A 24,634-nucleotide genomic window follows, 5' to 3' on the forward strand; every position below is an offset into this window, starting at 1 on the left:
CTTTTTAAGATCATCTGTTAAGCCCTTCAGAGTTCATTCTGATAGTCCTTAAACTAGGGGCATTCCCTGCATAATCGTGTCATCATTATCATATTTCAGTCATTTAGGATTCATTCTATCATCTCTCATTCCGTGCTTAGTCCATAATCGTTTTTTCAGTCATTGAGAAGAAATACTCCTTGAATGTCAAGCTTATACCTCGTGTTCATTGTTTCTATGACAGGAAGTTGTCACCATAGATAAGCCTACCACTCCTTGTGTTCGAATTTCTTCGCTGTTGGAGAGGAGACCTGTTTCTCCGCCACCCTCTGTGATAACACCCCAGCATCTTCTCCTTCTTTTCCCTCCTCACCAATGGCAGAAAACTCAGATAATCCTCTACCTGCCACCGTTGCCGATACTTTGGCCTTAGTTCTCAAACAATTGCAAGAGATCAAAGAAGAAAACCGAGTCATCAAAGCCCAACTTTTTGAGAAGTTTGGGTCATCACCTTCTAAGGATAAAGGGCCCATGCACCATGTAGCTACTTCAGCAGCATCTACCCAGCCTGTGTTCGTCTCTATCCCTGATAAGACCGAAGAAAACTTTGAGAGAGAACAATATAGCGAGGATAACCATAAATCTTCTCAGATAATGGTTAATAAAATGGTCATCGAGAAACTAGACAGTCTTACTAAGAATATTCAAGATATCCAGCTCCAAGAACATGGAGGCTTCAATCTGAGTGATCTCAAGTTGTTTCCTGAAATCCGTCTCCCAGCCAACTTTCAAATGCCAGACTTTGACAAATATGATGGCGTTGGTTGTCCGATCACACATTTGCAAATATTTACTATCATGTGTCAGCCTCAATGTCTATCTCAGAAGCAAATGGCTCAATTGTTCCCTGTTTCTCTAACCAAGATTGCTAGGAGGTGGTTCATGATCCTAAACAAAACTCATTATAGGACATGGAAAGATATTGGCGATCAATTCATAAAACAATTCAAGTATGATGATGGCACGTAGATCAACAGAAAGGATCTGGCGAGAACCAAACAAGACGCGAATGAGTCTTTCTTAACTTTTATGAAAAGATGGAGAAGGGTAGCGGCGCAAATGATGGAGCGCCCTTCTGAGGAAGAACAAGTCAGATAATCATGAAGAATATTTCCCCTCAGCTCCAGTATCACATGTCTCTCCAATATTATCCGGATTTCAAACACTTCATCGTAGCGGGCACACAAATTGAGGAAGCTATGGCTCAAGGGGTGTTTAACCGTAGTAACCCGAATACCAGAGAATTCAAGAAGTCTCCACTAGCCGAAATTAATAACATTTCCCATTCCAACCCTCAACCTCCAAAATCTCGAAACCCCATTATCATGGATTATAACCAACCCGTGGCTGCACCCCAACAAAAGCCTATGAGAGCATTCACTCATCTCCCTCTTCCAGCATCCGAACTGTTAAAAGAATGTCTAGCATCAGGTCGTATTAACCTACCTCCCATTAAGGATCCTCCTAATCCCTTACCAAGAAGCTGGAGAGCAAATGAACATTGTGAATACCATAGAGGCCCTGGCCACCTTACTGATGATTGCATTGCCATAAAATTTAAGATCCAAAAACTAATTGATGATAAATTGTTACCATTCCAGCAGAGGCCCAATACCGTCAATAACCCTCTGCCGACCCATGCAGTACCGCCGCCGGAAAATCTCAATGCTTAGACAACCCAGGGTTCAAAGGCACAGGTCTAGTTGCAATGAAAAGAATCAGAAGTTGAAAGTATCAATTATGAGGAAGCCTTCGCAGAGCCTCCAAAGCCAAATAGTTGCAGCAGTTGAAGTTAAAGTTTTAGTCATTTACTATTTTATATTGAGTCAGTCATTATGGTCAGTCCAGTTATTAAGTTAGGTCTTACAGTTCAAAGTCGATGCCTAGTCCAGGCAAGTTATCTTTTGCTTTTCTTTTCTGTTTGAAAGTTGTGAATCATAACCATGTTCAGGATTGGTCATTCGATGTTATAGATTTTTTTTAAATAAAATCTCAGTCCAAATAGCTCATATATGTTTGTTTCTCAAATATGCTTATGATCTTAATAATAATAAAATAAGACTCCCTCCTCAAATGAGGAAGAGATCGACGAAACCTCACTTGAGTTATACCAAATGCTTAAACAAGAGGAGGAGCGCCGACCTCAACCTTTTAAGGGAGAAATTGAAATGATAAACATTGGCATTAATGACTTTAATTCAATAAATGTCAATTAGAAATACATTAGCTTCCAAAAGAGTGCGAAGAATTAATAAACCAATTTTGAGGATAAGAGGAATATCTAGAAGCGCTACAACGAATACCAGAGGCAAGACTTAGATAGAAAGCTCAAAAGAATGAAGGAAGTGAGCAACATATACTATACAAGGGGCATGGATTGGAAACAACTTTTATGTCTCCAGTCGCCCTTGGTTCCCAAATTCATCATGTGATAATGTGAAGTGGACAAATTCAAGACAAGTTCAAGAGTTGTCAAGCATAATCTTCAGAATAAAGTTCAAGTTCAAATATCACATTCAAGGATATTAAAGACCAATTTGTACTCTCAATAACAAAGTACATATCAGAATCTTGAAAGAAGAAGACCCATTATCTCTTATTTGAAAATGCCGTCCAACTCTGTGGAAAAAATAAAAATAATAATAAAGATAATTTATCAACCAAGATCAATTCCAAACCTGAAAATTGGAAGGCCTCCTTTGGCCGACCAAATCCCAAATTCTTAACCTAGTGTTAAAAAGAATACACGTTTGCAAACCCTTTGAGCCTGAATAAAATTCCTTTGAAAATCCATCAAACTAGGGGCATCCGCCCCAAACTACGCGAGACATGATCCCTACACTGGGGTATATAGGCAGCTCTGTCAAACCGAGTTCGGTCGCTTCAAAAGGAAAACTTCAATCATTCCAAAAAGAAAAAAAGAGAGTCAATCAATCAGAGAAAAAGAAGTCAACCGAAAGAAAGAAAAAGAAAGGAGAGTCAATTAAGAATGAAAAAAAAAAAAAACTCAATTTACCTTCAAACTAGGGGCATCTGCCCTGAACTACATGTGACCTAATTCCTACACTGGGATACGTAGGCAACCTGTTTACAGGTTCTGTTGAAATCTTTACAAAACCTTAAGCCTTTTCCTTTGAAAAGCCCCATCTTATCTATAAAGTCCTTCCGGTGTTCAGAATCAAGGATCTAGGTCCCAAAACAAAAAAAAGAAGAAGAAATAAAGAAAAGAATGGAGTTTGAAGATCAGCTAGACTAAAAACCTGAAAGGGTGGTCTATGCAAAATTTAAGATAATTCCCCTGCTAAGTTAAAAACCCGAAAGGGCGGCTTAGGCAGAAGCTAAGGGCGGCTTAGGCAGAAGCTAAGGGGATAGCCTACTGAGTTGAAAACCCGAAAGGTCGACTCAGGCAAAAGTTAAGGCTAATATGGTTCGTCAAGTTAAATATCCTGAAGAGGTGACTTGGTCACAGTAAGAGAATCATTATAAGAAGGCTACAACCGGTATCAAAACTGAAGATCGAAAAGAAGTTCAAGCGAGTTTAAGTATCATCCTAGAAACTGGGGGCATTGAAACAAGCAATCCAAGGAGTGGTAATCAAATCCTCGAGGCCTTACCTGTTTTAAAGAAAAAGTCCTGTGTTTATTAATTAAGAAACTATTCTTTGAAATGATAGACTTACCAAACAAAATATTAACTAAGCCAGAGGCATCACTATATTTGTCAGTATAGTCAGTCAATCTTTGTTATTCTAAGTTTACTCTTTCAGAGTTCCTCAATCCTTTGAATAATGTCTTTACCCAAATTTCCTCTTTAAGAAGAGTCAATCGCTGTCCTTGTGTCCAAATGATGCAACTGCCTCGGTGAAAGAGGCCCGGTGTCGTTACCAGGGCCAAGTTAATCCTGAAGGAAAGATCTCGAGAATCTAGTCAAAGAGCTTCGTTTTAAAGAAGATCAACTCAGAAGCATTCCGAAGTAGAAACATCGGAAACTGCAGTTTCTATAAGAAGACCATGCCCTAGAAAGGCACCTAAAAGCTTGGAAGAGCCTTGGATGTGATGGTGGTTGAGCCAGTTCCTTAGAAAGATGAACTATTAAAATTTAGAATTTCCTTCCAGTTCATTGAATACTATCTTGATCAAGAAATGTTTGTCTGAACACCTGTCAAGGGAAAAATCCCACTTTTCAGTTCCAGTATCCAGTATTTCAGTTACGATATCTAGTATTCTGGTATTCTAGTATTTTAGTTCCAGCCCTCTAGTATCCCAATCTCCAATATTCCAGTATTCCATTTTCCAGTACTCCAGTCCTTGTATTCCTGCTCCTAGTATTTCGACACTCCAATTCCAGTACCCAGTTCCAGTGTCCGATAATCCAGTATTCCAGTACTCCAGTTCTAGTATTCAGTATGTCCTTGTTCTAGATTCCTGGTTCCCAGTGTTTAGATCAGGATTCCAGTTCTCCTGTTTCCAACATTCAGTGATCAATTTCCAATCTTGGAGCAATCAATCAAAATGTCAATCCAATCTAATCCCCGGTTCACTAATTATCAATTTTTGGCTCTCCAGTTTTCTTGTAATCAAGCTCTACAATTCCCAGCGAACCAATTCTTCAATTTTCAATTATCTCGTTCTCTACTTTTCTGCTCCGCGAGTATCCATTGCCCTATCAGCTAGCTATCCAATTCTCCAGTCCCTACATTCTCTACTTTTTCAGTTTTACAATTTCTCATCAAATCTCCAATTTCTCAGTTATCGAGTCCTCCAGTTTTTAAAATGTCATCCTCAGTCTCATTTTTCCCGAGTCCGATCGAGAACGGTCTCTCATTCTAGGCCCATTCGAAAATGGTGTTTAATTTTTCTTTGAGCCCATACGAATATGGTGTCTCATTCTCTTTGAGTCCATTCGAAAATGGTCTCTTATTCTCTTTTGAGCCCATACTAATATGTTGTCTCATTCCCTCCTGAGAATGGTCTCTTATCCTCTTTGAGCCCATATGAATATGGTGTCTCATTTCTTTGAGCCCGTTTGAGAACGGTGTCTCATTTTTCCGATTCCATTTGAGAATGATCTCTTATCCTATTTGAGCCCATATGAATATGGTGTCTCATTTGTTTGAGCCCGTTTGAGAACGGTGTCTCGTTTTTCCGAGTCCATTTGAGAATGGTCTCCTATCCTCTTTGAGCCCATATGAATATGGTGTCTCATTTCTTTGAGCCCGTTTGAGAACGGTGTCTCATTTTTCCGAGTCTATTTGAGAATGGTCTCTTATCCTCTTTGAGCCAATATGAATATGGTGTCTCATTTCTTTGAGCCCGTTTGAGAACGGTTTCTCAGTTTTTCAAGCCCATTTGAGAATAATCTCTTATCCTCTTTGAGCCCATATGAATATGGTGTCTCATTTCTTTGAGCCCGTTTGAGAACGGTGTCTCATTTTTTCGAGTCCGTTTGAGAATGGTCTCTTATCCTCTTGGAGCCCATATGAATATGGTGTCTCATTTCTTTGAGCCCGTTTGAGAACGGTGTCTCATTTTTTCCGAATCTATTCGAGAATAGTATTTTATTCTTTGAGCCCATATGAATATGGTGTCTCGTTCCGTTGATCCCGTTTGAGAACGGTGTCTCATTCCCTTTGGGCCCGTTAAAAAATGGCATCCCCTTTTTCTGAGCCAGTTCGAAAACAGTGTCTCATTTTCTGCAAATCAGTTCAAAATGAATCCCTAATTCCCTCATTGCCGGTTTGAAAACGGCGCCGCATCATAATTATCTTTCGTTCTGGGATGCATAGTTTTGGTACTCAGATTTGATCTAGTTTTTCATTATTCTGAAATACCAAGGCATGGTGATTTGAGTAAATGATTTTTTGATAACATTTTAATTCTAAGACTTTGTCTAAGGTCTTGCATTAGGAAGTGTTTAGCATGTATCTGCATTTAAGTTGCATAGGAAGTCCTTTACTAAATAAAGTTTCGCAAAATGGTGTTGTCACTTTTGCTTTGGCATTCGATGACTACGTCATCTCTACCAAAGAGGGGCATCTGTAGACACCTCTATTTTGCTACGCTTTAAAAAGCAAAATGTTTAATTGGTCTGTTAAATACCAAGTCAGTCATCTGTATTAGGTTAGGCATTCTTGCATTTTATGGTGAATTTCGTCTCATTTTAAGTGTTTTAATGTTGGTTCACAAATCTCGTATGTCTCTAGGGGGTTCCATTAGTCTCCAGATGATGATATCTTGTGTTTCCAATCGAGTGTGGAAACTTGTTATTTTTAGAATTTCTTAAGGTTTCTATCTCTTTTGGAAATTTTGTGTCCTAGGGGTATTTTGGGTATTTTCAGGGTAGCCCGAATGATCGTGGTTGATGTTGTCCTTCGTTTCAAGTGAACTTTAATACTTTCTATTTTTGAAATCTTCCTTACCTAATTGCCATTTTTAACTTCATCCTTTAAGGATATTCTGGTTCGAGAGTATTTTGGTCACTTTTGATGTGAGATGGATGAATTGGGCTTACATGGGCAAAAATAATTTTTTTCTCAAGGGATGAGAGAGGTTTGGCCATTTGTGTAGGACCCACCATGTGCATTACATAGTGTGGGCCCATCATTACAAAATTCAAAAGAGTTGGCCTGATACATAATTGTGGACCCCCATCTCGAGAGGACGGTGAGCGAGGGACGCGAGATCCCCCAGTCAATCCTCTGAGACCTCCACGATGTGAAGGAGAGCTCTACCAAGGAACTCTCGAAACATGATGCCACTCACAGCATGGGTGGCGAATGTATATGTATGAGATACCTCTTGATCAGGAGACAAACGCCTCGAAACCAAGACGCACCTAAAATAACTCAGAGTCGCCATCCAAGGAAATGGGCCCTAGATCCCATGAAATACTCTGTTGCAATGGATAACCAGAGATACAAAAGGTCCGTGCCTGGTGACGAATGAGGAAGATCCGAAGAGCACCCCTAATTCGCCCAAGTACAAGCACTTGGTCTCTTATGCCATTTTTAATTAACTTTGAAGAGTTTTGGGCTAAAATCATGAGAAATGGGAACAATCATCCCCGAGAAAACGTATATCTAAGCATGCATGACCCGGGGATGAGCAAAGAAAACAAACAAATCCTAACTCATCACATCTAAGAAAGCAATAAACAACCACATGCAGAGCTATAACTAAACAGACAATGATAGATATAATAAGATAAGGAAAGCAGTAAAGATCTATATCTAGACAGATAATCAAGATAAGACGAATGGATAGACGCTATAGCTAAGCAATCAAAGCAGTAAAATAAATACACTAGCATGCGAGCCTATGCAAGAGATAAGACTAAGAAAATGACAATCGATCGCACACTAGAAGAACAAACAAACTAGAATGCATAAGAAATCTCAGATAAGCACACAGCAAGTTAAAAGGTGCAAGAAAAGAAAGAAATCAGAAAATCAACGGGATGCGAGAACCAAAAACTGCCAGGAAAAGAAAAACGGAACACACGATAGGTTCAGAGGGCGATTCAAAAGGAATCAAGCCCAGCGATCCTAATCTGCTGAAGATCGGACAAGTCTCGCGATCGTCATGACCTATCGTTGGGCTCAGCGAGGACAATCCCTGTGAAGGGACCACGCTACGTCATTGCCCGTCCCAAAACCCGATAAAGCGTCGGAAAACCGATGAAAACCGAAAAACCGCGATCGAAATCGGAAATGGAATGAAAAGGGAACTCCGAGTGATCTGGCGATCATCATCATTGCCCATTTTTGTTTTTGTTTTGAAATGTTTGAAAATATTTATTAAAAAGGTTTGACTGAACTTGGGTGGACCCAAGCTACCTACGTACCCTGTGAAAAGGGATCAAGCCAACGTAGTTCGAAACAGCTTTTCGAAAAAAGCTTTTGATGTTTTTGACGATTTTTGTTGTTTTTGGATTTTTACTATTCGATTTTCATGTGCTTTTTTTTATCCCTTTTGATTGAAAAAGGGGTTTTGGCTCAGGAGGTTTCCGTCCGTCGTCGCCTAAACCCGAGAGAAGTATTCCCAAAATCGTTGGAATCCCGAAACTCGAATAGGATCTCGAGGAACGCGAAAAGAACGGTCCCGAAAAGACAGGAAACCCCTCAAACCCTGTGAAGACCCTGAGATGAGGGAAAATGATAGGAAGGGCAAGGGGTTGGCTCAAGAAACATTCCGTCATCGCCTAGGCCCGAAGGAAGGCTTCCGAAAATCAATGGAAAGAGCAAACGCCGATAGCATTCCCGAATGTCAATGAAAATACCGCAGCCATGGAGAAGCTCTAGAAATCAGAACCCTAGTATTAGACCATGCTGTCCAATTTAGGGTGGACTCCAACCTTAAGCATCACAAGAAGAATAGCACCAAAGAAAACGAGAAACATAGGACATTGAGCTGAATTTCCATTTGCTCATGACATCACTATCGTGAAGATCAAATGCCCAACAAAACATTAGAGATGGTTTCAACACCTATATCGAAAACAAAGTCATCTGATATACAAAAGAATATAAAGCTTGCAGGAGCAAGAGCTACATCAACCCACAGGTACATTTTTGGGCATCACCATTAAATCAAAGCAACAATCACTATCCTGAATTGGTTGTCGGTTCAAACATTGAACTTGGAAAAATCAAAAGTGAAACTGACCCTAAAGGAAGGACCAAACAACCCCAGGAGAATTTGGATCCCCGAATGCTATAACAAAGCAATGGAACTTAGCTTGCTTTCTTGAATGATTTGATCTCACATGTTCCATAGAAAACCTTAATAGAGTTTTAGAAAAATCGCACCATAGACATTAGAAGTGAAGTGGTTAAAACATGTTCAGTTAAAATCGCAGATGAGTATATGGTCAACAATCAATCTACTAAAGAGGGTTCTCTATAAACAAAACATGTTTGTGGGGATATCAGTTTTCAATGAATGTCTCATGGAGATGGCACCCTCACAACAATATTTTCACAATGGTATCAACTTACCTTCTCTTTTACTATACACAGAGCCATCAAATGCTCTTACAATCTGGAAACAGCCTGGCGATAAAAAACAATAAAAAGAGAGGAAACGACAAGGTAATTTCCTTGACACCAAGCTTATCCTGTTTTCCCGGTCACATAAGGCGATCATGAAGACAGAACACTATGATACCATTTTTCACAAGGAGCAGAGAAGGGGAGTCTTAATCTCTTAGAAAACCATTAGCAACCAACACACAAAAACCGTTATTACCTCATTACCTTGATCTATGATCTAATCATGATTAAAAATGAAAGGGAAAGAGGGTTACCTGAATCTGTCCGAGTAGAATAATGACCGGAGCTTGTGCCTGTAAAGATGACGATGATCAGATCCAGGAGAAATCGCAGGAATCAATAGCGATTGCCGGAATTAATGGCTTTGGGTCCGAATCGGGGTAGGGATACCAATGATTTTCGGACAGTAGGGGGAAGAGAGAGATTTGGTGATTGTTGGGAGATGGGAGGTGGCCATAAGTGAGATGGGATCTGAATATGGGTGTGAAATGGGTTTGAGAGGTAAAATGGAAGATCTATTGGCGGTTTTGATGTGGGTTTGCTAGAGATGGAGGTTAGAAAAGGGAAAAGGGGTGAAACAGGGAAAGTTGAGGGTGGTGGTGGCTGGCGGTATGGAGAGGGTTTGGATTAGAGGGGGATAAAATCTGGGTGGGGAGGAGTTGGTCGGAGAAGGTGGGAGTGGTTTTGAAGATTTGGCAAGGGCGAAGGTGATGGTGGAGGAGCGTAGCTAGGATTTAGGGAAAAAGAAGATGGTCGGTGGTGGAGGAGAGGGGAGAATGGCTAGAGGTGGTGGTTGGCGAAGAGGTGGTGGTTGGCGAAGAGGATGATGGTCGGCTAGGGTGGAATTCGCCGGAGAGTGGGGGCCGGAGATGGTGGAAGATGGCGGCTCCATTTTCTCTCTCTCTCTCTCTCTCTCTCTCTCTCTCTCCTCTTGGTGGCTGCCTCTATCCGGCTCCCCTGTTGGGAGAAACCCACGTGAAGAACCTCTCCTCCTCCTTCTTTGCAACCCCCCTCCCCAAAATGAAGAGCAACCCCTCTTTTTATCACTAGGGTTTCTCTACCCCTCTTCTCCCTACTGTGTAAAAAAAAATCCGAAAATACCCTCCCCTTCGAACCCTAAATTGGTGCTGTTTTAAGAAAATAAAATGATATTTCCGACCCCCCCTTTCTTACTGGTACAGCCTCCTATCTAGTGCATTATGGCTACTCTTTTAGTTTAAAAGGGTGGTCTGGGTAGAAGGGGAATGTCATTTGAATCTTGGTTTCAATGCACATGGGTTGGTATAGGCACACCTTTGAAGTTTAAATTCACACCCATTTTTCTTGCAACTGATATTAGCTCAACCTAGCTTTGGTAACGGCACAAGCTCGGCTCATCCTTTTTGGCAATTTTTTGCCCAGCTTTTCTAAAAATTTGCAGAGGCCTCCTGGGAACATCAGCAACCTCTTGGGAATTTTGTACCCAAGAATGGGCACAATGGGTAAGTTATCATCTGGGTTTCTTTGCACTTGGGGCTTGGTTCTTTGCGGATATCGGAATTTGAAACTTGGCTTCTGGGAGATTCTGATGTTGGCTTTAAGACTCGTGTTTCGGGATATTTAGGAATCAGAATTTTATTCGGTCTCGGGAATTAATTCGATTTGGGGAATTTGAGGTAGGTCAAAATGGGGTGTCTACAATAATACACTAAAAAAGGCCCGCAATGCAAAAACCCATGGGCTAAACCCATGTGGGAACCACATGTGTGGTTCGGTCACAAGTGTGGGTCGACCCACATGTGGTCCCCACATGATGGGCTTCGCCTATATTGAATAGATTTTGTTGATAAAAATAAAAGATGAGAAAGAGAAAATGGCTAATATGATAAGATCACTAAAATTGCCATAAGCTTTTCATTACATGTCCAAAAAATTCGAACTTGTACTTGTTGGAAACATATCGAGAAGGGCTATAATTTTCTAGTTTACAATTGTTGGTGATTCTTCCATGAAACAAGTCAAAAATGAGCTTTAAAATCAGGTAGTGCCATTGGACGGAAATTCTAGCCCACTAAAATGGTCATAACTCTTTTACCAATTGGCCAAATTTAAAGTGTAAATATGCGTTGCAAAGATCTTTCAAAGGGGTAAAACTTTGTAGTTTACAAATTTTTATGATTCTTACACTAAATAGGTCAAAACAGGCTTTAAAGTTGGGCAGTGCTTTTTAGACGGAAATCTCCAAAAGAATCTTTGGAAAATATGCTTTCTTATGAAGAAGTTTCTAGAAAAGTCATGAGAAGCCTTCTTTTATACAAAATAGAATGTCTTGAAAATTAAGATAGCTTCTTATGATGAATTTAGAAACACAAACAATTAAGAAACAAGAGGGAAAAGCAAGCTAGTAGAGAGAATTAGAAATAAAACAAGAATGATAACTCTCACATGGGAAATTGCTATACCTGTTTTTGCCTGGCTTTCTCTACAAAAAGAGATCAAATCAACCTTTGAAGCTCTCTTGAAAATTCTTCTAGCCCATCCTCCCGTAAAAAAATTTCATTTTTGTTTGTGTAGAGAAATTCATCATATTCCTTTAAATTCAAGTGGAGAAAGCACAACTCTCCTTCATCTTCTTTCAATTGTTATTCGAAGCGGCTCTTCTCTTCGGCAACTTTGGGTTTTCTTTTTGCATATCAAAGATCTTGACAAAGTGTATATCTCGGATTACAAGCCCTATAGACTTTGGATTTGTGATCAAAGGTTAGTGCTCTAAACTTTTTTTGGTTAAAAACTAGTAACATGTTTAGGAGTATTCCTTTCTTGTTCTTTTATGTTTCTTGTAGAAAATTCATGGGATTTCATTTTGCATAATTATAATATGATTAATGATGGGCCAATTCATGTTATTATTGATTTTAGTGGAAGAAAAATCGTTTTACATGAAGAAAATAACAAGTTCAATGAATTACGTTTTAATTGGATTTTGAGTCGATTTTCAAAGGGACTAGTTTAAAATCAAAGGTTTTCCGCAAGGATATATTTTTTGAGTTTTAATTAAATCAAAAGAACATTGAAAATCCAAGCTCGGTGGAAGAAAAAAACGTTTTACATAAGGAAAATAGGATGTTCAACGAATTCGGATTTCAAGTGGTCTTTGAGTCGATTTTTAAAGCAACTATTTCAAAACGAAGGTTTTCTTCTAAAGTTATATTTTTGAGTTTCAATTGGATTAAAAGAACACAATAAATCTAAAAATTTCAGTGGAGTTCGTTTATCTTGATAATTTTAAAATTCTTTCAAAAAATACCTAGAAAAAGGATATTTGACGAATAAAACTTCGTTTATGTGTCAAAACAATTCAAAATTGGACGAAATTTTATTCTCAGTAGCCTTTAAATATTTGAAGTTCATACAAAAGTTTTCAAAGGATTTTGAGTTTATTTATTATTTTTACTGGATTTGTTTAATGAAAATCACTTATTTTCACATGTATGAAGGAGATATCACCAAGTAGACTTCTTGAAAGCCAAAATTCTATAGTAAGATGAATTAGCCCAGTAGTATCATATTATGAATTGTTTGGATTTTTTGTGCATGTTTTGGTATTTTTTGTGATTTTTATTTGAATCGGACAGAACATAAATAGATATATTAAAAATAGTAAATTTTAGAAATAATGTGTGAAATTTTCACTGTGATTTTCTATTACTATTAACATGTTCTAGTGGTAATTTGGATAGAATTTGATGATTTCTCCTATCAGTTTCTTTATAACTCCAATAAATTGCTTAAAATTATAAAAATCACTTAAACTTGTAAAATCATGAAAAAAATCATAACATCACAACTTTCTAGAAAAATCATAATACTTATATTTTTTAAATAAAAATTATTAAAACTCACTAAAAATCTTCATAACTTGCTTAATTGGTCAAAACCCTAATCTAGGTCAATTCACCCATAGAGCCTTAGAATATCTTGATTTATAGGTGATAAGAACCCTTTAAAAGATGAAAATCACTAACTTAATATCTTGGGTTGGAGAAACCCAAACTCAAATCAATTTTGGAACCGTTAGATCAGAGTCCCACCTCCTAGGAGCCTTTAGAGCCCCCTTTAGGAATACTTACGTTCCGTTGAGTTTTAGGTCTTAAGAGTTCTAGAGTTAGGAGTCCAGTTAGCCTCATCACGGTCGGTTGCTATTGATAACAACTGAGCCATAGATTAACATTCATTAGTTAACCTCTTTTCCCCTATAGGACATGCCTAGTTAACCTAGGATGTATGGCCTATCTGCATTAGTCTAAGGAGCATCTTACACTTAAATAGGATCATATAGCATCTTAGATGGAGTCTTAAGATAATAAAATGTAATCAACTTGAATTAAATAATCTCTCTAAAACTATTGAAACAATCTGTCCAGTCTAAATCAGTGTCTTAGATGAGTTAGGCATATAGCCTAGTTTAGGCCACCGAACTACATCGACTTTGATCCCAGTGAGGCTTGGGTACGTAGGCAACTTGGATGCTTGGATGGCATTCCAAGCTCAAGCCAACCCTACACACACTCCAGTAGGGTTTTAGGTTTGTTTTATTTATTTCTTGATCATTGCTTAAACCCTAAATTAAATTGATTAAAACACTTAGGATTTTCCGAAAATTAGATTTTAGGAGAACTCTCATATAGATTGAACCAAACTAAATCAAGAGAATTAAAAGATGCATCTAGGAACCACATTGAAATTAGATCATCTAGGATATATGTACCGTATTTTGCACATCAAGAGAGTTTAAATGAGCCTTTTAAAAAAAATTAAATGAGTTAATCTTTGAAATTGAAGACCGGATTATCGGGCAAGAATGGTGCATATGGTGGTAATCCGCCATACCTTCCATTTTCGTAATCAGATAACGAATCTAGATTTCTAGGATCGCAGATCATTGCAGTGTCACTTATGGGTCCTAGGTCCCTTACCTAGGTGGCGGCTCTGATCGTACTCTTTTGCGTGAAATTCAGATTTCTTTTGTGATCCCAAGTTCACGAAAAAGATGATTTATATCAATAATGAAAAGCACACGCCGCTCGCGTAGGTACGAGAGATTAAGAGAGGCGGGTCACGCCCCTCTCGCGGGATTGGGTCCCACACAAGGAAAGAAAGTAGAAGGAAAGATGGGAAAAAGAGAGGAGTAAGTCACTATCGAAAAGATGTGATGAATAAAAATAAGAGAAGAAACTCTCTATAAATAGAGTTGGAAGGAGGTAAAAAGGCAATTAAGCGCCCTTTGGGCTTATTCCCACCTTCTTGACACGTGGCAAAAATCCGTTTGCCCTAAAATAACACTCATTATGAAGGAGTCCTTCCCCGTCGCGTCATAATGATTAAAACGTCGTTTCAACTATCAGGAGTGATTTTACAGTTTCCCATGATATCCAACGAGGAATGAGAAAATTAAAATAGTCTGTACTTAGGAGACTCGGTCTCATCTTTTAAAAACCAAATGTTAGAGATCAGATTGATCACTACAAAAATGAGTTCATACACTCATCAGTACCGAGCGAGTCCCATACATAATGGAAGAACTTCAAACTACTTCCTCGACCCAAAGATGGCGCAAGGAAGTGGGGGGCATTATGTTAAGTATAAAATCGACACCATCCGTCGATGATCGACATGTGGCATTTTTGAATAATTAGAAACCGACTCATTGATTTTACGAAGAAGGATAATGAAGTATTATCCTCTCCTTATAATAGCAGCGTCTCTAGTTGGGAAACCGTCCCCCAAAAAGGTAATGTACTATCAGGCGGCAACTTTCCACCTAAGGGAGTCCTATTAATAGTAACTTACTCGTTCAGGGAAGTAAGATATCTGTTAAAAATAGATATCAACTTATCTCACGGGGAAGTCGACCAATTAGGTAAGACTCCTAAAATAGTAAGATTCTAATCATCAATGACTCTATTCTCTATAAAAGGAGACCCTTGTATTCTTAATGGAACTACGTTAGACTTGATCCTCAAAGAAGGGGTACGTAGGCAGCTTTGCAACAACCAAGTTCAGTCACAATCCTTCCCCATTCATATTCGTTGGTAACGCTTCTGAATCTAATCTCCTTCTTTTCAATTTACCTGTGATTCCAATTTTCGACTTAAGAAATCATTCTTAGCAATAATTATAAGTTTGCTAACACGTCCCTGTAAGTGTGAGTTATTTACAGGGTCAACTCTATCACCACTAGATCGTGTAGAGCGGATTTCGGCATCATCAGGTTCCAAATCCTATGGGACACAATTTTGTTGAACATAATAATGTACATCAAACCTTCATGTTCTTCTGATACCACTTGTTACGTGCCTAATTGACCATAACACAAGCAAACAAACGAAAAATAGAAAAAGAGGGGAAGATAGGTTGATTCGAGGCAACCAGACCTCCTAATGGATTGATTCGAGAGGAACCATGACTCTCCAAGAACAAAGTTTTCTTTGTGCTGTCAAATTTCTCTTCTTCACTTTCATTAGATGATAACATTTTAAATACAAATATATACCACTTGGCACATGTATAATGCAACCACTACTAACAAAACCACCCTAACCGACTACCACTACTCACATGACATCAACACCACTACTTAATAACCACACACCACTACCCACATTACATAGCACTCTTAGTAACCAAGGTTTAAAATTTCGGTTTCGGTACCAGTTTCGGACCCTGAAATTTTGAAATTTCGGTCGAAATCCGGTACCACAAAGGAAATGGTATTTTATTCAATATTAAATTTCGGTCGAAATTTTGGTATGATTTTAAAATAATAAATAAAAAAACTGGTATTTTGTGTGAAATTTCTGAAAAAACAAAATTTCGATCGAAATTTCGGCCAAAATAAATGACCGTTTCTGTTTTTTGTAGTTTCGGTGTCGGTCTCCACTGAAATCCGGTCGAAATTTAAAACCATGCTAGTAACTACACACACAGGTAACACCACTAACATGTACATAACATTCCTCCCCCCTTAGAAACAACGTTGTCCTCAAGGTTGATTTGTTGGAGAAAATACATTATTCCTCCTGGTTCCCAAATCCTATGGGACACAATTTTGTTGAACATAATAATATTCATCTAACCTTCATGTTCTTCGTAAATAATCATCATAAACTCTTGAATCTCACTTTGAAAATCTGTTGTGAGCAAAGTTGAGAAGAAATATGATTTTTCATAACCATCAATTGTCGCTTTTTTCTTTGTCCGAACATTAAAATCTTCAAGCTCCATCATTCCTCCGTCTCTGCGTATTTCCTTGATCTCCATACTGATTTTGTTCAAGTTTTTCGTAAATATTCACTGTTCTTCCATCATTTTCAAAGCCAGTGCTTTAATCTCCTACAGATCTTCACATATGGATTCCCAAAACTCAGAAGCTCCAGCCATCACGCAAGATCGACTGCTCTAATACCACTTGTTACGTGCCTAATTGGTTGTAACACCAGTAAACAAACGAAAAATAGAAAAAGAGGGGGAGAGAGGTTGATTCGACACAACCGGACCTCCTAATGGCTCGATTCGAGAGGAACCATGACTCTCCAAGGACAAAGTTTCCTTTGTGCTGTAAAATTTCTCTTCTTCCCTTCCATTAAATGATAACATTTTAAATACAAATATATTCCACTTGGCACGTGGATAATGCAACCAGTATTAACAAAAGCACCCTAACCGACTACCACTACTCACATGACATCAACACCACTACTAAATAACCACACACCACTACCCACATTACATAGCACTCTTAGTAACTTCACACAGCTAACACCACTAACATGCACGTAACACCCAAGTGATCGAAAGGGGCTGATTTATCACTTCCCTAAGAAAATATGCAAAATGTAAATATTTTTGCACATGTGGCACTTTCTCATTGTTGGGCTCTCCCATCGGTCATAATCTGAATCTAGATATGATTTTCCCATAATTAATAATCTACTAGTGATGCTAGGATAGAGGGTCCAATGATAAAAAAACCAGTGGGACTCACATACATCGTAACAAGTAATATTCTAATTACCAAAAACCATTGGACCCAGATGCTTGGATGTACGTTTCTTTCCATGTGAAAAGAAGATCTTTCCATGTGAAAAGAAGAATATGCGTGTGAGGTTTGAAGATAAAAACGTCGAGACAAAAAATGGGTGTTTTCCTTTCTAGATAAAAAATTGTTCACCTTTGAAAGGCCTCTATAAAACCAAACAAAGGATAATCGTGAAAACCTAGAAAATGTCTTCTTTCTTCCCAGTTCCGATCGCTTTCTTACCAACCAAATAGACCCCAGGACTTGAAATGGCTTCACCACATTTATATTGTGTACCAAGACCTCTACATTCATATTGTCTATTTGCTCATGGGTCCACTCTGGTCGGCTCTGATATAAGGACTCTACTGATCAAACGATCCTAATTCCTACTTGTAAGATTGGCAGAAGACAATCTATTTATTAGACAATTCGGAATGGTCCGATCAATGAGAAATCCTACTAGAAGTTTTATCTATTGATAGGCTTCACATTTTTTGATCGATCTCGGTCCAACATGGCTACACGGTAACTTCAGTTGTTTTATGTTTTATAATTGGGCGATGATTTTTTCACCTTTTTTCACCCCCATCCCCAGGATAATGTGCCCCCTTTTAACGTGATTTGACATCAAGAAACATTAAAATCTGCACACAATTCACGTTAAAAGGGGGCGCATTATCCTACAGTGGCGAAAAAATCATCTCCCTTTATAATTTTATAGTGAGGTGTTTTTATATGTTGTTCGCAAGGATGTAAGCATATTATACTGTAACACACATTATTTGATAATAACTCTAAGTATTTACTTAGGCCCATCGTAAATAGGTTGTGCCCCAAAAATCATCTCGGCATAATGTTCCTAAGCCTCCGTTTTATAAAGGTTTCTATAATGTGCTGTTCTCCTATATAGATTGAAGGGTTAAGATCATCCTATGGAGATGATTTTTGGGGCACAACCGATTTAGGCTTGGGTCCAACAAATGAATAGTATGTATCATCGATTCATATGGACCTGACTCTATTGTTTAAAAAAATAAATATATGTACATACGAACACAGTGTAAAAACTTATATAATGAGTTTATATGTTTGGTTAACTTATATTTTAGAATGAGCGAATTTGGACTTCTAACCTAGATTTTTATTTAAAATTATTAAAATGACATTGTTTTTCTCGTGAAGAGATTACAAACTTTGATCTCTTCTAATGACTATAATCATACCTTATTAGGTTAGAACTCATGTTGAGAGTCTCGTTGGAAAAAAAAATCAACAAAGAACATCCAATATAGAGACTATTTCATAAATGACGAAGCCATATTCCAAGTTTTAGAGTCTATGAAGGTTGGATTGTCGTACTTTAGAGTGTACCTCTTGTTCGAATAATTTGGCCATATAAAACAAAATGAAACTTAATTAGATTTTTCAAATCATTTTAACCTAGGCCCCTTAGAGGACCCTTAATTAATAGCCCTTATCAGTGATGGAACACTACACCTGATTTTGGCACTTATGTGACTTAACAAACCTTAATTTGTCCTTATCTTCTATCCTTTTCTCCTTAAAAGAAGGAGATTTTCATTTGTGTCCATTAACAACTTAATGTTCCATTCACTTTATAATGACAATTAAAACCCTTTAACGGGATTTGCTAGCATCCATCGTACAAGGCATTTCGCGGATGGGCTGTTGCATGTGAGAGCAGCCACACAGGCTCATTTTTCAGCAGATTTTGTCTTCATTAACGAGGTGGCTGCTCTCACATGCAATAGGCTATTTGCGAAATGCCTTCTGCCATAGACGCTAGCAAATCCCCTCTTCAACTTGAAAGTGATACCCATATTTTTAGGCTCTTATATGAGGTTATTTGTGATTACAACAGAGGATAAAGAAAAAGAAAAGAGCAGTGATAAATTCACCCCCTATAAAGATGAATTCACCCCTTTTTACAGCTCAACCAGTACATCACGGTACAGTCATATCTCTCTCTCTCTCTCTCTCTCTCTCACACACACACACACTATTAGGGGTAAAATCGGCACATCCCTCCAAGATCATGACACGTGTCACTACCCCGACAAACGGCCCACATAGCCTCACCTCCAACTCCCCTGTAGGCCACCTCCCACAATCTTGCCTGCCATGTTCCGACAACCGTTGAGGCCCAGACTACATAAGCATGCCCACCAATACACGGCAGATCGTCGTGATCACCTTTCGTCCAGTCTCAAGAAGACACGTAGAACATACACCAGGCCAGGGAGTAGGTCTCCCTAAAAAAGGAACACTCCTCGCTCAAGCATAGGGACTGAAGTCTCTAACCTCTTCTCCAAGGAAGGCCAACACCCTTCTCCGGCAAACACCACCATGAACAACCACCCTACACCCATCTGGTAAAATATTCTAAGTCACAGTTAGTTAGCTCTGATCATTTTACCCCTTGCTGGTTTTATCCTATGGTGCATGTTTTTTACTTGAGCATCGGAGTGGCCTTCGGGACCTCTAACGCTTTCTCTGTGAGTGCAGGTCTATACGCGGTGAGGCTCTACCAACAGTGCTATCACAGCGACGGAAATCTGTGGCATCAGATTGGCACCATCTGTGGGACCCCCTTTCATTCCACGGCCATGAAGAATCCCGTCACCCAGCAGGAAAATAGAATGGTAACAAGAAGCCAGACTAACTGCAGCTCTACTAATAACGTCCGCCTCCCATTGCCAGATGTGGGGCAACTACCCCATATGGAAGAGTCACCAGAGTCTAACCACCCGAACCCACACAACAATGACATGCTCAACAATCTGACCTCGCCAAGTAACGAAGCTCCTCCGGCGACTACCCTCCATCGCCACTTGTCCAAGCTGCCAACGCCAGCCCGCGAGGGACACCGTCCGGCCAACCCTAAAGTGAACATAGATCATGCCGACCGAGAAGAAAGTGACGCCTCCTAGGAGGATCGCCACACCAGATGACGAAGACAACAAGAGCATGTGGCGTAGATTTCAACAACTAGCTCCGGGCCCTACAAAAATGTCATTGACGGCCCAATAAATTGCCGCCGAAATACGAGTAAACCGCAATAGCTGGATTCACTGAGGGCCAAACTATGAACTACCACAGTGCATGCAACGTTCACAACCCGAGGAGCGATGAATTCGGCTCCCATCGCGATTGTGACCACTGAACAAATCGCCAATCATGAGTGCTAGATCTGAGAGGTTCGACGAGAGACTAATGGCCCGTATAATAATGAGCTCCTGGAAGAATGGGAAAAGGAAGCCATATCACCGTTTCCACCGGAAGTCATGATGGACCCAGTCGATTTAACGTTCGATTTGTCGCGTTTCACCTTCAACGACAGGGAGGCGGACCCATTGGAATACCTGAAGACTTTCCAACGAGTAATGACACTCTGAGGAGCTTCTGACGGCTTCATGTCCTCCAACGAGTAATGACACTCTGAGGAGCTTCTGACGGCTTCATGTCCAAGGTCTTCTCCTCCCTATTGTGAGCAAACGCCAATACGTGGTATTCAAGTTTGAACCCGGGTTCCATCGGTTCATTTCAGTAACTAGGGCGACAGTTCGTCTCATACTTTGGCAATAATCGTCCCTGAAAAGAACCCGCCAATGCTTTGATTGCTAAGCGGTTATATATATATATATATATAGAGAGGAATGCTAGCAACAAGCGGCTTATAACCGCTTGTTGCTAGCATTCCTCTATACATATAGAGCCCCTTGAACCTACTTGGGTTCCTATTGGCTATCAATCTGCTCAGCTAGCAATTTTTAAATATAGCAAATTATACTTTTAATTATGGTTAATAAGAATCCCTATCTAGTAGGCTTCCCTTAGCATTAATGATATTTAAAACAATTTTTTCATTGCACTGGGGTTTCTAATCTTATAGTCATGGACACTAGAGACAAAAAAAAGCGAGAAGAACCGCCAATTAAGGAGGATTTTCAGTTAACCCCGTTCCACGAATATGTGCCAAAAATGCTTTAAGAATTACCAGAACTGACTGGGATCCATGAGGAATCAACACAAAAAAGATTCAACTAATTTGTTAAGTAGATGGCTTTTAAGAGAAGTTGATTGTTCATATTTGATTAATAGTGGTGACTTTAGTCCTTACATCTGATCTGACATGAAGGCCGATTCATTTTTCCTTTGCTTGTGTCCGTTGAGGAGGACGAATAGCATCTGAGTGGTTTGATACCCTAATGAGTTTTTTAGGGGTTATTTGGAGAGAGAGATGTTACAATAATTAGGTCAAGCAAGAGGTTGCTTGAAGCATTACACCCAGGGTATCTAATTTGGAATTTTTTTTGATGTGGGTGGATCGTCCCTTAAACAGACGTCCTCTTCTTGATTGGTGAGTGAGAGAGAGACGTCCTTATTTATTGATTCCAACGAGTGGAATTAAAGCCCACGATGGTGTGTTGTAAGAGACCCCAATCCCAAATCAATTCGAGGAAAAAGAAATCCCTCGCCCAAAGCATTTTTCCGTGGGAGAAGAAACTCACGTCAATTCATGATCCAAAATATCAGCGTCCTTCTTGATAGAGGCAGACGTTCCCAAGAGAAAATCCTAAAAAATTGTACTGCTTCAAGATTGTTACAATAATTAGGTCAAGCAAGAGGTTGCTTGAAGCATTACACCCAGGGTATCTAATTTGGAATACCAAGTTTGTTGCCTCCAGCCCCTATATATATTAGATACACTAGGGTTTTAATAGGTTAGTGGGCTCTAGCCCAAATAGGCCCACTACACCGGTCCATTATCTTATTGGGCTTATATTAGAATATACATGAGTTATATTATATACCCAACAATCTCCTCCTATGTTCTACATATAGCACAATCCAATAGATAGATAGCATAATATTCAAAACAAAATATTGAATCATCCACATCACCATATGGTCTATATCATAAAAGATCTGTAATCCAAATGAAAACATGAATCCTTTTATGACAAACCAAGAGTTTTAGATATACAACAAGCTAAACTCAACCAAAAGGTAGTTTCACATATAAGTGAACCCCACTGATCTTAGATGAATTCATTCATGAGATATGATTCTCATAGAGATCCAAAATAAAGTTCCACAAAAAAGTGAACTCTATGCATACTGAAATGTAAGCATAGTCTTTATGACTTTAGAAGATTTACTCATCAAGTAAGTCATCTTCATCAAAGTCCAAATCAAGACAAGCTCCTTCGTTTTCGCCAATCCCTGTGAATTACCAAATATGAATTTCATGAAAATGAATCCAATCATTTGTGTAAAACACTAAAGTATCTAGTTCTACCTGAAGAAGAACTTAGTACAATTCCATAATTCACGAATGTATCTAGTTCTACCTGAAGAAGAACTTAGTACAATTCAAAATGGCTGAAAAAGTATCAGTATCACTCTCACCATAAGCATCATTGTCAAGTTTCAATAAAGAACAAGACTTAAACAGCTTCTTTTGCAAATAATCATTCCTAATTGTCAAGTTTCATTAAAGAACAAGACCAAATAGTTTCTTTTGCAAAGAACCATTTCATGTTTCTTTTTGGAATGTTACAGTCATCTTATCCATATTTGATTTAAGTTGTATCATCAAGTTTGGAATGTACAACCTTTCTCAAAAAGGACATGCCATCAAATGTGGAATGACACACAACAACTGTAAACATCGTCGAAACATATCAAGTGCTTATCTTGGCCAAAAGGAAGATTCGAAGATTCAAAATAACATGGATGTAGGTTAAGTCCTGTCTATATAGACTTTAACCCCATCTCCCCCACAGTTTTGAATATTCGATCTTTGGTCAGCCCCTATATGAGAGCATCGGCCATATTATCCTTCGATTTCGTATCAATCAAAGTGATAATCCCGTGTTCTTGAGATAATTCAGCATATGGCATGTTTCAGCCTAAGATGTCTCCTCTTACCATTAAAGAGTGACTTCTTCACAATCGTAATTGTAGCTTCATTATCACAGAACACACTTAAGGAATTAATCCTTAACCGAGTTACTGGAATGTCCATAATAAGATTCCTTATCCACTCTGCTTCATCTCCTGCAGAAGCTAGAGAAGAAAGTTCTGATTTCATAGATGACAGGGCAATGTAAGTCTGTCTCTTCGACTTCCACGCAGCAACAACTCCACCCCGGGTAAACACATAACCACTGGTAGACTTATTGTCTTTTAATTCTGAGCCCCATGATGCATCAGAATATCCTTCCAATACAGGAGGATGGCCACCATAACAAAGAGTATAATTATGAGTACCCTTAAGGTATCTCATCAGCCTCATAAGGGCATCCCAGTGCTCATGGCCAGGATTACTAGTGAAACGACTCAGCATGCCAACTGTAAAGGCTATGTCTGGCCGAGTGCAACTCATAGCATACATGAGACTACCAATCAGTTGAGAATAAGCTAACTGATTCACAATGTCTCATTCATTAGAGATCAACTTCTTAGTATAATCAAATGGTGTCTCAATCAGTTTCCACTCACTGCATCCCCATAAAGAAAGTAGTTTTTCAAGATAATGGGCTTGGCTAAGAGAAATCCTTTGCCTGTCAAAACTTACTTTCATACCAAGAATGGTGTTAACAACACCCATGTCTTTTTATGTCGAATTCTTTACCCAAGGTTAGATTCACATTACTCATCACAGAGAGAGATTTGAAACAAGAATCAACATCTACATACAAGCAAATAATCACGACCTTATTTGACACAAAACGATAGTAAAGGCATTTATCCGAGTAAGTTGTCAGAAACCCAAAGCTCTTTACTACTTTGTCAAAAAATTTTATGCCACAATTTAGGTGCGTGTTTAAGACCATAACAAACTTTGTATAATCACATACAAATATCTACTTACAGCCCATAGTCTTAGCCTCTTTTGGCAAATCGACTAGCAGCCAAGTTAGATTTTCTAACAGAGAGCTCATTGCAGCATGAATGGCTTCTACCCATAACATAGAGTCCCTAGATCTCATCACTTCCTAATAGGATGATGGATCATTCTCCAATTGGTAGGTTACAAAGTCCTCACCAATTTCTTGGGTACTCTATCACATGGAGGAGCATATAGAGATTTAGGATGTCATTTGCAGTCAAAGCTACCTCTCCCCAAATGTAACTAGGCATGCCAGCTGTCATTAACATGGAGTTTAACACTTAAGTTAACGTCCTGTTCTTACACTCAGCTATGTCATTAGATTGAGACGAGTAAGGAGCAGTAGTTTCAAGTATTATGCCCGGAGAGGCACAAAATTCCTTGAACTTTGTCAAAGTGTATTTTCTCCTTCTCTATCACCCCAAACTCTCACACTTGTCAAATGTAATTGACATATATAATGATATCTTATGAGTATTATTAAGTTAGACCATTTTTTGATAGTGCATATGTCCCAATCGGTTGTGTAACAACTTAGGAGCAATTAGCGGTGAACTATCCTAACTAA

At 38.9% G+C, this 24,634-nt stretch overlaps 1 long non-coding RNA gene across 1 annotated transcript in view; it reads left to right on the forward strand.

Moving 5' to 3' along the window:
* LOC143854566 (uncharacterized) overlaps positions 1–20,838 on the forward strand; it is a 43,386-nt gene extending 22,548 nt beyond the window's left edge. Inside the window, exons 2-3 of the long non-coding RNA XR_013237546.1 lie at positions 11,642–11,827; positions 19,674–20,838. This is a non-coding gene — a long non-coding RNA (uncharacterized LOC143854566). The remainder of the gene's footprint in view (positions 1–11,641; positions 11,828–19,673) is intronic.
* The last annotated feature ends 3,796 nt before the right edge of the window (positions 20,839–24,634 follow it).

The sequence above is a fragment of the Tasmannia lanceolata genome, unplaced genomic scaffold, assembly GCF_043159265.1.
Source record: "Tasmannia lanceolata isolate RefF3 unplaced genomic scaffold, GAP_Taslan_0.1 ptg000020l, whole genome shotgun sequence".
In the NCBI taxonomy this organism is placed as follows: domain Eukaryota; kingdom Viridiplantae; phylum Streptophyta; class Magnoliopsida; order Canellales; family Winteraceae; genus Tasmannia; species Tasmannia lanceolata.